At 46.7% G+C, this 15,147-nt stretch overlaps 1 long non-coding RNA gene across 1 annotated transcript; it reads left to right on the forward strand.

The window, feature by feature from the left end:
- Positions 1 to 355: 355 nt before the first annotated feature.
- Positions 356 to 13,721, forward strand: LOC121476949. Its single transcript, XR_005984061.1, has 4 exons — positions 356 to 456; positions 2,977 to 3,157; positions 3,983 to 4,265; positions 13,053 to 13,721. It is a non-coding gene; the product is annotated as an uncharacterized LOC121476949 (long non-coding RNA).
- Positions 13,722 to 15,147: the final 1,426 nt, after the last annotated feature.

Consider the following 15,147-nt stretch of genomic DNA (forward strand, 5'->3'; position numbering starts at 1 on the left):
GAGCACTAACAGAGTCATTTAACGATCTCAGTGGACCCACTATGACATGCTTGAGTCTGGCTCAGTGTCTCACTGTCCAAAAAGCTCCTGCTTTGGAACTGTAGCCACATGCTCCTGCAGGTGGAAGGCTGGCTCTCCAGTGTGTGTCCTAGAGTAGGAGCATGCTGGCCAGCTTGTAGGGCTGGAAGCTCCCCCCTCACTTACTGGCTAAGTGACTCTAACTATAAGCAAATCCCTTAGCTTCTCCATGTCTGGGTTTCTCTGTGCACCTAGCTGTCACAGTGCCTAGCTCACCATGCAGTTGGGAGGGTAAAGCAGTTAATGAGTAGCTAAAACAAGAAACAAAGGTCTTTCTTTCAGCTCCTGAACTAGACTACTGACTTTTTTGGGAGAGAAATTTTCCTAAGGACTCATGAAACATCAGTTTTAAGAGGCTGTGCCCAAGAAGAGCTGGAGGTAAAGCTATTCACACTCTTTTTCCATCTCCTAGGATGTGCCCCGTCCTCGGACCCACTTCTCGTTCTGTTTTTACTTTCCTGTGGCATGACCATGGACCCAGCTTGTTACGTGACTGTCCTTCCCCCACTTTCCAGTGGCTCAGAGTTAGGCTTTTAGAGGTTTAACCATGTAAAGCTGATAATTCATTAACTCTAATGACATCTGCCTATCAATATGAACATCTGATTTTAGTCCAAGGTAATTCTATCATTTCGGGCTGAGTGACACAGGGTAACGTTTTCAGGAGCAGCTAGGGTCCCCCTAGCTGCCTTTATATCATATGGCTCACCCCATCCTTCTTACGAATTCTGTCAGCCTCAGATATATAGACATAACCTGGTGTTACAGTCTTTTTTTCAGTAAAGCATGTTGATTCCACTCAAAGGGCAATCAATAGGACCAGTATCAATCTTATGGAATCTACTCATTTATACTGCAATTCATATATAAACATTCCAATTAGAATTTTTTTTTTTTACTTTTCATCAATTATACTTTATGTATAATAAGAGAAAAAACATCTCAGGTTTGACAGTATACGTTACAAGGTCTGATTTATATAGTTGTAATTTTCTGTATGTCTATTTACATCAATTAAGAAAAGGTCAACGTCTCACTATTTCCGATCAGACTGTCTGTAGCGGTGAAGATAAAAGTCGAACCTCCCCGAATGATAAATGCTTATCTTGTGTTGTACTATCTTTGCCGTCTGCAGTAGAGCAGGTGAGTCGGGCTCCTGGGAGCCTGGCTCCAGCGGGTGATTTATCCAACTTGCCACTAGGGGGAGGTGAGGCTAACTAGTGACCCAGATCAGTGGAAGGGAGCAGGGAAAGTGCAGGAAAGGTAGTGAATACAATTGCCCAAATCAAGGGAAAAGAGGAGGCCAGGGGAAGAGGAAGAGCTCTGGCTGGGCATCAGGGATACTAAGGGACTCTCACCGATTTTTTCAGATGAATGAAGAGGAGCCCTGATAAACAAGCAAAGGGGGGCCTGCCAAAGCAAGATGGCCAGGAGCTTGTTTCTGAGTAAGGGGGAATCTCTGCTCCCTCCTTCATGGGCGCTCCCCAGCCAGGAGTGCAGGGGAATGAAGTTTCAGTTCCTGATGAGAACAGTGAGCATTGAGGAATTACCAGCAGTGACATGGACCCCCATTACTGATAACATGCTTGGTTGCGTTTTGGCTTTGTTCAGTTTTTGTACTCAACATGGGCTCCTTCGATGTCCTCAGTGACATGGATTAGAGATGAGGTGCTGGGTGAGGAGGGGAAAGTGCAAAGCATGGGGGTGACAGACCAAGCCCCTGTGACAGGCTTGGTAGAAATGAGCACTGCATCTTCATGTTTAAAAGAGAATCTCTCCTCCCCGAAGCCATGTCCCATTCAGCATTTCCCCAAAATAATGGCAAAAGTCACCATTGAAATGGATTGTTAATTGTCTGGGTTCAATCACTGATAAGAATAAACCTGCTGAGGCAGCTGGCTTTTGTCGCTTTGGCTCATAAGCAATATTGTTCCAGCTCTGGGGATCCTGGGAGGACAAGGGAAGGAAGAGGAGATGAGGAAGGAGATACACAGGGCAGACAGACTCACCCTCCAGGAAAAGCCTACCACCCAAATGCCTGAATCCAATGGGCCAGAAGAACCCCCAACCCGGTCCTCACAGGGGGCCCAAAACTTGTCCCCATGGGAGTCTTCTGTGCCAAACTAGAGTCTGAACTGCACCCAGAAGACAATGGGAAGCCTGTGGTGGTATTCAGTCAGGCAGCTGGTAGCACTACAAATCAGCCCCATCAGCACTCCATCATATTATTCTAATCCTTGGCATAGCAATGACCACTACCTAATATTTATTTATCTATTCACTTGCTCATTGCTTCATTGTTACTGCCTGTCTCTCCCCACTAAACTGTAACTTTCATGGCAGCAGGGACTTTATGTTTTGTTCACCACAGTATAACCAGCAAATAATCTAGGCCAGACATTGCAAGTGCTCGGTAAGGATTCCTGCATGAATAAAGATTTGATATCAGAGGTGGGAAATGGGAGGTCAGAAGCCAGAGTCTGCAGCATGCGGGGGGGAGGGCGGGGGGAGGCAGGGCAGGCAGTTGAGGCACAGTATGCAAGTAGTGTTTGGGATCAAGAGGAGCTCAGAGATGGTGGCTGCTGCAGTGTGCCCAGGTAGGGTATATCACCCCCCAGCTGCTGGGAGTGCTGGTGGCTCTGGGCTCCTCACCAAGCCCCTCTCTGGGAACTAGCTTTGGTGGAGACAGTCACACTGCCCAAGTTCATAGCAGCCACTTCCAATGGTTGATCGATGCAGGGGGTGGATGGTAGGGGACTGGCCCCTCCTTATGGGAGGACACTCGGAAAGGCCATCCCAGATCCAACTCCCAGTGGGACTGGTTGAGGCCTTTCTTATGATCTCAACAAGAAAATTCAGATTCTCCTGCTCAGAGTTACTTCTGTCCTTCCTTTATAGCTATAGATACCAAGGTCACTCCTCCATAAACTGGTCTTACACAGATCTTCATCTCTACATCTACTTCCCAGAGAACTTGACCTTGGTGGTGCCAGGAGGGATCCGAGGAATAGACTCTCATGTTGAATTACCGAGCTGGATCATCCAGCTCCCAGCTGGAACTGAAGACCCATCCCTGGTGGTAAGAGAAGCCCTGACAATTCCCAGCTCTCTGGAGAAGCACAGTCGTTCAAACCTTCATTGGTGATGGAACTGGGATGTGATACAAGGAGGAGGGAATGTGCTGGTAGGCTGGAAGGTACAATACCCAGGCTTTTGAGAGACTCAGAAAAGCTGCCACTCATGAGAACCAGGAAACTGGTGGCTTTTGCTGAGTCACTGACACATTAGAAAAAGATATGTGAAGCCCAGGGCTGTGAGGCCCAGAGTTATGAATCACCACTGGAAGCAAAGCATGAAAGTTAGAAAGCCTCATGGGTAGCATCTGAGGAGGTCCTACATGACCAGAGGGCAGAAAAGGCCAAGAATAATGAGCAGAGCCTAATTATGAGGACAGTAGCACTCCAAAGAATCTGAACCCCCAGCTCTGGCAGATCTGTTAATCAGGGCCACAGACCCCACTGGGGTGAAGGGGATCCTACAATTTGGATGAGGACATCGAGTTAGCTCAAGCCTGAAAATGCCATGCAGAGCCACGTGGGCCCCATCATCTCTCATCAAGGGAGGAAGAGAGGTCTCCAGACTGCAAGACCACACAGGCTCCCGAACATTTTACCGCCACTGTCACTCCCACCAGACCAATGACTAGAGTTGGGGGCAGACAACACATGGTGGGAAGTGCTGGGGCAGCTTAGGGGAAAGAGGGCTGGCAGGGTCCAGCCCAGGTGGACTGGCCACGCTGGAGATGGTGTACAGGGCTGGGTCTTGAGGGTGATGGATCAAAGGGGGCAGGAGACAAAGGTTGGTAGGGAGAATTTATTTATACAGATACTGTCTTCTACCGTAGGTGGTCTGCCACCCTGGTAAGGACTCCAAGAGACGGTTGCATTCTGCTGCTGGGATGACTCTTGGAACTTTGGAGAAAATTATGGTCCATACTAACTAAGGCTGAAATGGAAACAATATCAATGAGGAGTGGACAATCTTGGGTGCTATCAGTCTTGCAGAGCCACCCTGTGTCAGCTGAAGAGAGCATCGCCCAAGTGCATGCCTTCCCTGGGAGCAGTCTGACTCCATGACTGGTCCAGGAGTGCAGGGAAATAACAAACACCCACCCCCCTGACCTCAAGGTGAGACAACTCTAAAAACCCATCCAACTCCTGAGCTCCCCATGAGATCGGAGACTAACAGGAGTGGCTAGAAAGGAAAGATAAAATAACAAGGAAGTAGTATCCCAGAAACAAGAGAAGTTGCTAAAAGGAGTGTGTGCAAGTCCCTGGGATTTTATTTACTATAATCTAGTCAGAGGGCAGTGAGGCCAAGTGGAGGCAGGTAGACAGGAAACTGGATTGGCTAGAGTAATTGAGAAGTTGGGTAGTGGCCACAAGGAGTCTCATTTCTATTTCCTTTATATATATTTGAAATATGCTGTAATAAAAAGTTAAACAGAAAGGGAGTGAATATGAGTGGATATCAACAGCATTTAGGTGGCAAATACAGAAAACCAGGAAACCCAGGTGCCTGGGTAGTAGCTCAGTTGGTTAAGCATCCAACTCTTGATTTCAGCTCAGGTCATGATGTCAGGATCGTGAGAATGAGTCCCACATTGGCTCCAGGCTCAGCTCAGAGTTTGCTTGTCTCTCTCTCTGCCCCTCCTCCTTGCTTGCACAAATGTGCTCACTCTCTCTTTATCTGTCTCTAAAATAAATTTTTAAAATCTTAAAAAAAAAAAAAAGAAAAAGAAAATCAGGTAACCAAGACTTACCTTTTCATCATCTCTCTGTGGCACTGTTCTAGGCTCTGGGGACACAGCGGTGAACAAAGCACATGAAAATTCTTGTCCTTTATGAAAATTAGATTCTAGTGGGAGGGAGACAGACAGTGAACAAAGTAATTAGGACTGACAAACTGTTTTTGTGCACCGGTGTGTTGATCCTGCCATTCCTTCCCTCCCATAACGGAATCTTAGTGATACATAACAATTTCAGGGATGGAGACAGTACAAGAAAAATATTCTATGAAAGCACCAGGACCACAGATTGCATACCTAAGTTCTTGCTGGACCGTGGTGTTGGGCACCCCCTAACCCAACCATAAAGCAGAAATATAGTTTCCTCCTTCTCAAAGCTAGCAGGAGTGATAGCATGGAAAGAACCATCTACAGGTAACCCAGAGCCAACTATGCATTCCACTGTGTGGATTTTTACCATGGGCTCTGAAAGATGCAAAATGACTCTAGCAGCTCCATACCCTACAACCTCTGACATTCAGATTCCCCGGGAAGACCAGAGTCTCTTTTCCCAAGATGGTGGGCTAAATCTCCTTTATGTGTCACTGGCTCCAATTGACTCATGTGCCCCAAATTAGCCATTGTCCCTGGAAAATACAATGCACTGATTGAGTCTTATGCTCCTCAGACTAAGTCTTATGCTCCTTTCCTGAGCTGAGGGTGGAGTCTTGATCAAGGACTAATCACATACTATGAACAGCAGGATTTGTTTTGACAGTACGGTCCACAGGATTTGATGATGAATTTTAAAGAAGTAACAGAGCAGTAATTTCCAATGAGGGTGCTGCCACTCAGAAGGCAGTTTTGGAAATTGGTGGGAGCATTTCTGATTGCTACAATTATTAAAGGGGAACTACTGGCATTGAGTGGGCAGGAGCCAGGGATGCCGGATATCCTGCCCAATACAAGGCAGCTTGCAAAGAGAAAACAGGCCTGAGTCCTGCACAATTTCCATACATCTCATCCAAACTTAAGCCTGAGTACATGCTGTACAACAAGATGGGTTGCAAAGAGATTTATTTTCTGTGATACTGTCACTACCCCTAACCCATATCATAACAAAGAAATCATTTTGTCCCTAACGCTTACAAATAATAACTGAGCTCATTTACAAGATTACCATACTTCCTCATTTTTTCACTCTAAGAGTCTGAGTCTGTAATGTGTCTTGACATGTTATCAACGTATCCACTCCAATTAAGGGTATTTCCCTCATCCTCTTATTTTATACCCTTTTGAGAAAAAGACCATAGATATGAGGCTCCTGCAAGATTTTCCCCTGGTCATCAGGGAAGGGCCTCCTACTATCAGATAGGGAAGATGGGACATCCTGATGCCCAGCAGATAGGAAAAAGTGCAGCTGTAGCAAAAAGTCTGCATACATTTGAGGGGGGAAAAAGGAATTTAAATGAGTATTAGAAATATGCATTTTTAAAAGACTACAGTATCTATTCAGGAAAACACTTAAGTTCTATAAATAAATCACAGTGCTTATCCAGGGAAGCAAAATCCAAGGCTCTCATTGTTAGTTTTTCAACTTAGAATACATGGCATGAAGATTGCTCAGCTGTCAAGGGGCTGTTTTTTTGTTTTTGTTTTTGTTTTGTCAACATTGGAATAGCTCTGGTTTTCCTAAAACTAGTTTCTAATCTAACATTGGTTTTTAATCAGTGTTCATTTACTCAGATCTCTGCTCTTTCCCATTCCTGAACTTTCTGTTCAGAATGCCTTCTGATTTTCTATCTCTTACATTCAAATGCTTCCCTAGAAGCAGCTGCAAGCATCTCGCCAGTTCATTGCAGACTGTTTAATATCTCTGTTGAGTAACTCATTACCTCAAAATTTAGGGGCTTCAAATAATATTTATTATCTCACTGTGTGCCTGCCTCGGGTCCATGCCTGTGAGGCCTCATCACGTGATGGAAAGATTAGAACAAGAAGTGGCTGGAATAAAGGGCCATTAAGGCTCCTCCCAACCACAAGAGATTACTGTAAGAAGACATCTGCACTAAATGCTTTTTTGCGTTCTCAAGGAGCTTATCTTTCAGAAGAGAAGCTTTGTCTTTCTAGTTCATGTCCCACTTCTGTGGAAGCAGAAGTCAGCATCTATTCAAGCTTATAGATCCTGGGCAGCAGAAGGTACAGATTAAAGCCAGGGCAACATGAGGCATATGGGTTCGGCACATTAGAAGGTTGAACGAAATAATTCCTTCATTCAAAATATTTATTGAATACCTTCCATGTGCCAGATTTGTGTTAATTATTAGGCACTGTCCCGGAAGCTAGTTGAAATTTTAATAGCAAGATACCCTCATCTGCCTGAAACTAGGTGAGGGACACAGAAGGATCCAGGCAGAGCTTCTTAATTAATCTTGCAAATTTCAGACATGTGATAGGCTGACATCTTGGTCAAGGTTAATCATGATAGTAGGAATATTTAATATCTGACACGGATGTGGAAAGTCTTCCCTGGACATTCAGTGATGGGACACAGAGGAGCTGTCTTATGTTGTGCTGCTAGAAGCAGAGCCTGAGGAGAGGATCTTGGTTTAAGAGGTTGGTTTAGTGATCTTGGGAGAAGGGGAGCAAAGGAAGCAGGATAGAGCAGGAAGAAAGCAAAGCAAGAACGTGGTTTCCTGGAGACGGGGACAAGCTCCAGTCAGGTCCCACAGGGAGGCTCGGGGTTTTGTTCTACTGTGAGGAAGGGGCACTGATTTCTATCCCTGGGCCATTCATTCCATCACTGGCCACAGTCCATGTGGATTTAGCAACACAACTATCACTTATATGACCTTAATGACACTGGGTCCAAGGGTGAGGTGGAAGCACAAGCCTACCTACTGAGCATATTCAAGAGAGAACGGGAAGCGAAAAACTGCAAGCAGCGGGTATGGACACCTCTTTTGAGAAGTATAGCAGCAAGTGAAAGCAGAGACGATGGTCGTGGCTGGGGAGGCACGTGGCTCAGAGGTCTTCTTCCAATGAACAAAATTACATTGTATTTCTATACTGATAGGGATAGTCTAATAGAGTGGGAAAACAATGATGCTGAGAGAGAGGAGAGCTGAGGGGGACAAAGGGGAAAGAAAGCAGTGCACAGGTGGAGGGTGTGGCCCTGGTGCGGATAGGGCATCTGGAGGAACTGGGTGAGAGACAGCCTACCAGAGTGGGTGGCCACGGTGATGGGGCGGCTGTTGGCTTTGCTCTGGACCAGAAAGCATGGTCATGAGTAGACAGCGATGCTCATGGGGGCCTGAGGAAGAGACAAAAAGTGGTGGAGGTCTGAGGAGAGGACGGAGAGGAAATAGGGACCTAGACAGTGAGGAGGACGAGGAAAATTGGAGGTCATGAATAACTTCCCTAATGCAAGTAGATTTTGAATTGATTTGAAATTCTCTGGGGAGACGGTCTGACACTAACGACTTCTCATACTCTTTCTGTGTCATAGTATGACCTTTATTTCTGTTACCTTCTTGTTCTCTAGCCAGAACTTCCAAGACACAGATTCATGTTGGCTTTTGTCTCCTAAATATCTCTCATTCTACTTCGTGCTCTTCATCTCAACTCCTAGCATTTTATGACAAGCTGGCATTTCTTCTTCTTCTTTTTTTTTTTTTTAAGTTTTATTTATTTATTCATGAGAGACAGAGAGAGAGAGGCACAGAGACACAGGCAGAGGGAGAAGCAGGCTCCCTGTGGAGAGCCTGATATGGGACTCAATCCCAGGACACCAGGAACACAACCCACGCCCAAGGCAGATGCTCAACCACTGAGATACCCAGGTGCCCTGTGTCTTTTTTTTTTTTTTTTAGTGTATGTGCTGCTGAAGCGAGAACCAGTTTGTTGTCTTTTCTTACTGAGTAATGGGAGTTCTTTTTTATCCTGTAGTATCCATGATACTGTATGTATTGTACATATCTTCAGCCACTTCATGTCTTGCATTTATACCTTCTTTATGGCATCTTTTTATGAACAAATGTCCTTAATTTTAATATAGTCCAATTTATCAATCTTGTATTTTATAATAAATGGTCTTTGTGACTTGTTTAAAAAAAATCCTTGCTTACCTCGAGGCCATAAATATCTTCCATATTTCTCTTCATGTTTCACAATTTTGCCTTTTACAACTAAGCTTTAATTTAGCAATTGAATGCAGATGAGGCAGGTGGTCTAGGTGAAATACCAAGATTGGAATTTATAAGTCCAATCACATGCTTACATTGTAGGGTCTGAAGTTAATCAATGGCCTCATCCTACAGCAAGAAAATAACACGGCTCAGAAGATTTGATATCTTTCCACCAGCATCACTGTTATCCTCTTATGTCACCAGTTTCCCCATTGAGTTATGTACTGCCACTTTGCTCTTCATTCTTTCCTCTCAAATATTCCATCTTGATCACTTTTTTCTGCCTTTAGGCTTCCAGTGGCAGTTTCCCCATCCTTGAAAATGTTTTCACTGTCTCCCTTGCTCCTAAAAGATATTTTCACCGGCCTACAATTTCAGGGTGATGGTTATTCCTTGACAATACCACTTCTCTGTCCTCTGGCCTTTGTTGCTGTTGAGGAATCATCTGAAACTCCAACTGCTACTTTATTAAAAACAATGTGTCTTTTTTTCTTCTGGTTCTTTTTTAAAATATGTTTCTCTCTTTGTCATTGCTGTTCTGGTTTTTCTATAATGTGTCCAGATGTAGATTTCTTTTTATTTATGGGGTTTGTATGTATTAGGTATTTGTGTGTGTGTATATATATAAATATAAATATAAATATATATATATATATATATAGAAGATGCTTTATGGGAAGTTCTTAGTAAATATGTCTCCCGATATTCTTTTTTTTTTTTAATTTTTTTATTTATTTATGATAGTCACAGAGAGAGAGACAGAGAGAGAGAGAGAGAGAGAGGCAGAGGGAGAAGCAGGCTCCATGCACCGGGAGCCTGATGTGGGATGCGATCCGGGGTCTCCAGGATCGCACCCTGGGCCAAAGGCAGGCGCCAAACCGCTGCGCCACCCAGGGATCCTGTCTCCCGATATTCTTATTCTTCACTGTTTCCCTCCCCATTACTTCTGGAGCTCCAATTAAACATATATTAAGTGTCTCAATGTACCCTGCACTTCTTTCCTTCTCTTTCATATTTTATAAGAAATGGGAGCAGGCATTAATGGAGCAAAGTAGGAAGGTGTAAGAGTGTTTCAGAGGGAAGAGTATGTGTTAATTGAGCAAAGCCCACAGGAAGCTTGCATGGCCGATGCTCACAGAGAGAAGGGACAGGTAGGAGATGAAGCAAAGACATGGCGGGGCAGGTTGTTGAGGGTCTGTGGTCAAAAGTGGGGACGATTGCAGGATTTAAAGTCATGGCAGCAGGATCATATCTGTGTGTGGAGAAACTCACTCAGCTTTTGGAAGACAGAATGGACCAGACGAAGGCCAGACAGAAGTCAAGAGACTAACTATGAGGCTATTGTGGTGTCTAGGCAAGCAATGCCAGCTTGGGGTGCCTGGATGGCTCAGTGATTGAGTGTCTGCCTTCAGGTCAGGTTGTGATCCTGGGGTCCTGAGATCGGGCTCCCGACAGGGAGTCTGACTATACTAAGGTTATTAAGAGTACAGAGCAGTGGAAACCCTCCTGGAATGCTTTGGGCAATGTACTTTGAATAACTACCTTCAGGAGAAAATGGAACTATCTAGTTAGCCTGAGAATGGAGAGACTTACTACCCACCATGTAAATTCCTAGAGATTCTCTTGTAGTAAGTTACATACAATAATATTCACAGCAACATGTTTTGTATTAGCAATAAAAGTGGAAAAAAGTGGAAACAACATAAATATCCTTTAAATGTATAAAAGATAGTCTGAATATATTCATGTAAGGCCATATTATACTTTGAACATAATTCAGCTTCCCACATCAACACAATAGAAATTCAATAATGTTGTGGGGAAAAAAAAGAAACCCAAAACAAAAAAGAAAACTAGCTTAGGATGCATACAATAATATGTCCTATAAAGCAGACAAACTAGAAAATGTATAATGTAGTTTAGGGAAGACATACCATGCTGGGAAAACCATAAAGAAAGAGATGATTATCACAGAGACCAGAAAAGTGGTTATTTCCATGGGGGCAGGGATATGTAATTCAGGAACTGATCACACAGTGGATTTCTGAGGTGCTGGTGATGTTCTAGTTTAGACAGGATTCTAAACCTATTTTATATTTGCACAAATAACACATTTACATATAAACAATACATTTATGTTTTATGTACTCTCACAGGCCTGCTCTATTTCATAATATATCTCAGGTTTTAAAAAGCGAAAAGCAATAGCAATTGAATATAGCTACTCAAATGAAGAGCTACAGTAGCCCACACAGACAACATTTTTCAGGAAGTTTTGCTATGAGACAGAGCAGAGCAGTGGTGTTGTAACTAGTAGAGTAGGACAGGTCAATAATAGGTCCTTTTTCTCTTTTTTAAAATATTTTATTTATTTATTCATGAAAGACACAGAGAGAGAGGCAGAGACATAGGTAAAGGGAGAAGCAGGGTCCCTGATGCAGGACTCGATCTCAAGACCCCAGGATCATGACCTGAGCCAAAGGCAGATGCTTAACCACCTGGGTGCCCTTATAGGTCCTTTTAAAGATTTTATTTATTTGAGACAGACAGAGAGAGAGAGAGAGAGAGAGAGAGAGAGAGAGAGAGAACATGAGTGAGAGGGGGAGGGGCAGAGGGAGAAGCAGACTCCCTGCTGAGCAGGGATCCCTGGACCTTGAGATCATGACCAGAGCGGAAGGCAGATGCTTAACCCACTGAGCCACCCAGGCTCCAAAGATGGGAAACCAAACAGCCCTTGCTAAGGTGCTTCTGGGAATGCGCCTGTAAAGCAGAAGCAGGAGGTGATACCTAGCAGAGACAGACTAGCCTCAGGCAGTAGAAGCCTACCACCGGCAGATGGGATGGGGAGGAGCCTGCCCTTCCAGAACAGCATGGATGTCTCACTTTTACAACAGTGTGTAGGGCCAGACGGGTGTGGGACTTTGAAAGGAAGGCAAGATGAGGGGTTGCCCATCTCATTACTCGGAAGTCAAAGGCTAGTGGCTTCTTCTATGGAGAGGCAAGTGGAGAGGAGGGGATATAAGAATTTCACGAAGTGTTAGGAAAGTGGGAAACATTTTGCAGAGTGTGGCAGAACCATGAGGGAGTGCTGCGTGCCCACGTGGGGCTTGTGGTCATGAGCGATCACTGACCCCTCCTGCCCCGTGTATAATTCTCCCAGATGACTTGTAACCTCCGGCAGGTGGAGGTGCAGAAGAGCTGGAGGGCTGGGTCCAGGGGTTCACCAGGGTCACACTCAGGCTGGCCGGAAGGAGGCTCTTCAGTTGGTAATGTTCCCCAAAGTCCACTCCTGTATTTTTCTATTACTGTTTCTTGGGACCCCAGCTACCAGAGCCCTACTCTCCCCAGTGACCTCTAGGTCACCATGCCCTCTCCACCTAACACTGTGTCACTCACCAAGGCATCAGGGTTTCACTTACTTAACCTCTGATACTAAGTTCTGAACGTTAGGGGGGAAAAAAAGGCATTCACTCTCACTAGTCACCAAACACATAGAAATTAATGGAAAGGGAAAACCCAGTGTGTGGCAACCAGTTTGAAAACATGAACCAGAGAATGCCCAGCATGGTTAGGAGTCAAATGAAACAAACACTTTCATGTGCAGCTCGTGGGAAGACAAAAGCTTTGCGGGGCAATCTTGCGAGAACTTTGGAAATCTTTAAAAATGTTCCCCCTTTAATTTAATAACTTCTAGAAATCGCCAGTCCGCAAATACATTGGGACATATATAAATATTTCACATCAGGTTCACCCCATTCTTTTAAATAGTAAATAATTATAAACAGCACAGACGCCCAAACAACCTATATAAGAGATTTGGTAAATGTATTATGGCCCACTTGTCTCCTTCACAGCCATCAAGAATAATCATCTAGGTGTGTATTTATTGACACAAATAATACCCACGTATATTTTAGAATAAAGAGGAGCTGCAAAACAACATATAGTTTCTATTTTAGTTAAAAATATGTTTATGTTATTGCTGAGGTCTATCCCCACAGGGCTTCTTCTGTGGATGTCTCTACAGTGTTGGGAATGCCTCAGTTTCCTTTACTCGCTCAAAGAAGATCCCCTGAAAGGATTGCGGACTCATGTTGACAACTGTGAACCAATCAAAAGTTCTTTTCAAAAGGGCTATTTTGAAGATTATGATTCTGACTTTGGCAGAACTAAGGTGATTGGCAGCGGAAGGCATTCCAGGTAAAATTCCTTAAATAAAAATGTGACTTTAAATTATACACACACACACATTTAGGTGTTATCTAAATAGAAAAAAGGAACTCTAGCACTCTCTGCGCAACTCTGAGGCAAATATAAGATTATTTCAAAATAAAACTGCTAAAGAGAAACAACAGACCTGCTGGGCAGATGAGCTCCATACGCGAAACCCTGGACCGCTCCGCACTGGCACCGGCACTGCGATGCTCAGGCGCAGACGCCCGCCCGAGGCCTGGCATCCGGGAGGGCCGCGGCCTGCCACCGCGGGTGACTGCCCCCAGGTCTGCCACGCTCTGGGCAACCTGGCAAATAATCAGAATTCTCCTTGCAGCCTGGAGTGAGATCAAATACGACCCTGACGGCTGGACACAGAAACACCGTAACTCCCGGCAGAAGGACAGCTGGCGGCCACGCACACGCGCCAAGCCCCGGGGAGCGCGGGCTCAGCTGGGGGCGAGGCGGCCGCGGGGACAGGGGACAGGGGACAGGGGACAGGGACAGGGGCAAGGGGCCAGGGGCCAGCGATGGCGGCGACTGAAGGGCCAGGCACGGCGGCGCCGCAGGGCGACAGGACCGGACGCTGCCCTGGGAAAAACACAAGTGAGAGCGGGGCCCTTGCAGAGGCGCCGGGGGAGGGAGGGTGGCACGGCTCGGAGGGTACACAGGGCGGGCACCACGCGCACACACACAGGGCTCGCACCACACACACACACGGCTGGCACCACGCACACACACACGGCTGGCACCACGCGCACACACACACGGCTCGGACACACACACGGCTGGCACCACGCGCACACACACACACACGGCTGGCACCGCGCACACACACACGGCTGGCACAGTGCACACACACACGGCTGGCACCACGTGCACACACACACGGCTCTCACACACACACGGCTGGCACCGCGCACACACACACGGCTGGCACAGTGCACACACACACGGCTGGCACCACGTGCACACACACACACGGCTCGCACCACCCACACACACACACACGGCTGGCACCACGCGCACACACACACGGCTGGCACCGCGCACACACACACACGACTCGCACCACGCGCACACACATGGCTCGCACACACACACACACGACTCGCACCACGCACACACACACAGCTGGCACCACAGGCACACACACACAGCTTGCACCACGCACACACACACACACACGACTCGCACCACGCGCACACACACGGCTCGCACACACACACACACGGCTTGCACCACGCGCACACACACACGACTCGCACCACGCGCACACACACACGCTGAGACACACACACACACACGGCTCGCACCACGCGCACACACACACGACTCGCACCACGCGCACACACACACGGCTGGGACACACACACACACACACGGCTCGCACCACGCGCACACACACGGCTCGCACACACACACACACGGCTGGCACCACGTGCACACACACACACGGCTCGCACCACCCACACACACACACACGGCTGGCACCGCGCACACACACACGGCTGGCACCACGCGCACACACACACACGACTCGCACCACGCGCACACACATGCTCGCACACACTCACACACGACTCGCACCACGCACACACACCCAGCTGGCTACCACAGGCACACACACACAGCTTGCACACGACACACACACACACACACACGACTCGCACCACGCGCAACTCACACGGATCGGACACACACACCAAACACGGCTCGCAACCACGCGCACACACACGGCTCGCACAACACACACGGCTGGCACCGGCGGCTGGCACAGCCAGCACACACACACGCTGGCACAGCGCACACACACACGGCTGCACACGCCACCACAACGGCGACACACACACACACACGGCGCACCACGCCACACACACGGCT

This window comes from Vulpes lagopus, chromosome 16 (assembly GCF_018345385.1).
Source record: "Vulpes lagopus strain Blue_001 chromosome 16, ASM1834538v1, whole genome shotgun sequence".
In the NCBI taxonomy this organism is placed as follows: Eukaryota; Metazoa; Chordata; class Mammalia; order Carnivora; family Canidae; genus Vulpes; species Vulpes lagopus.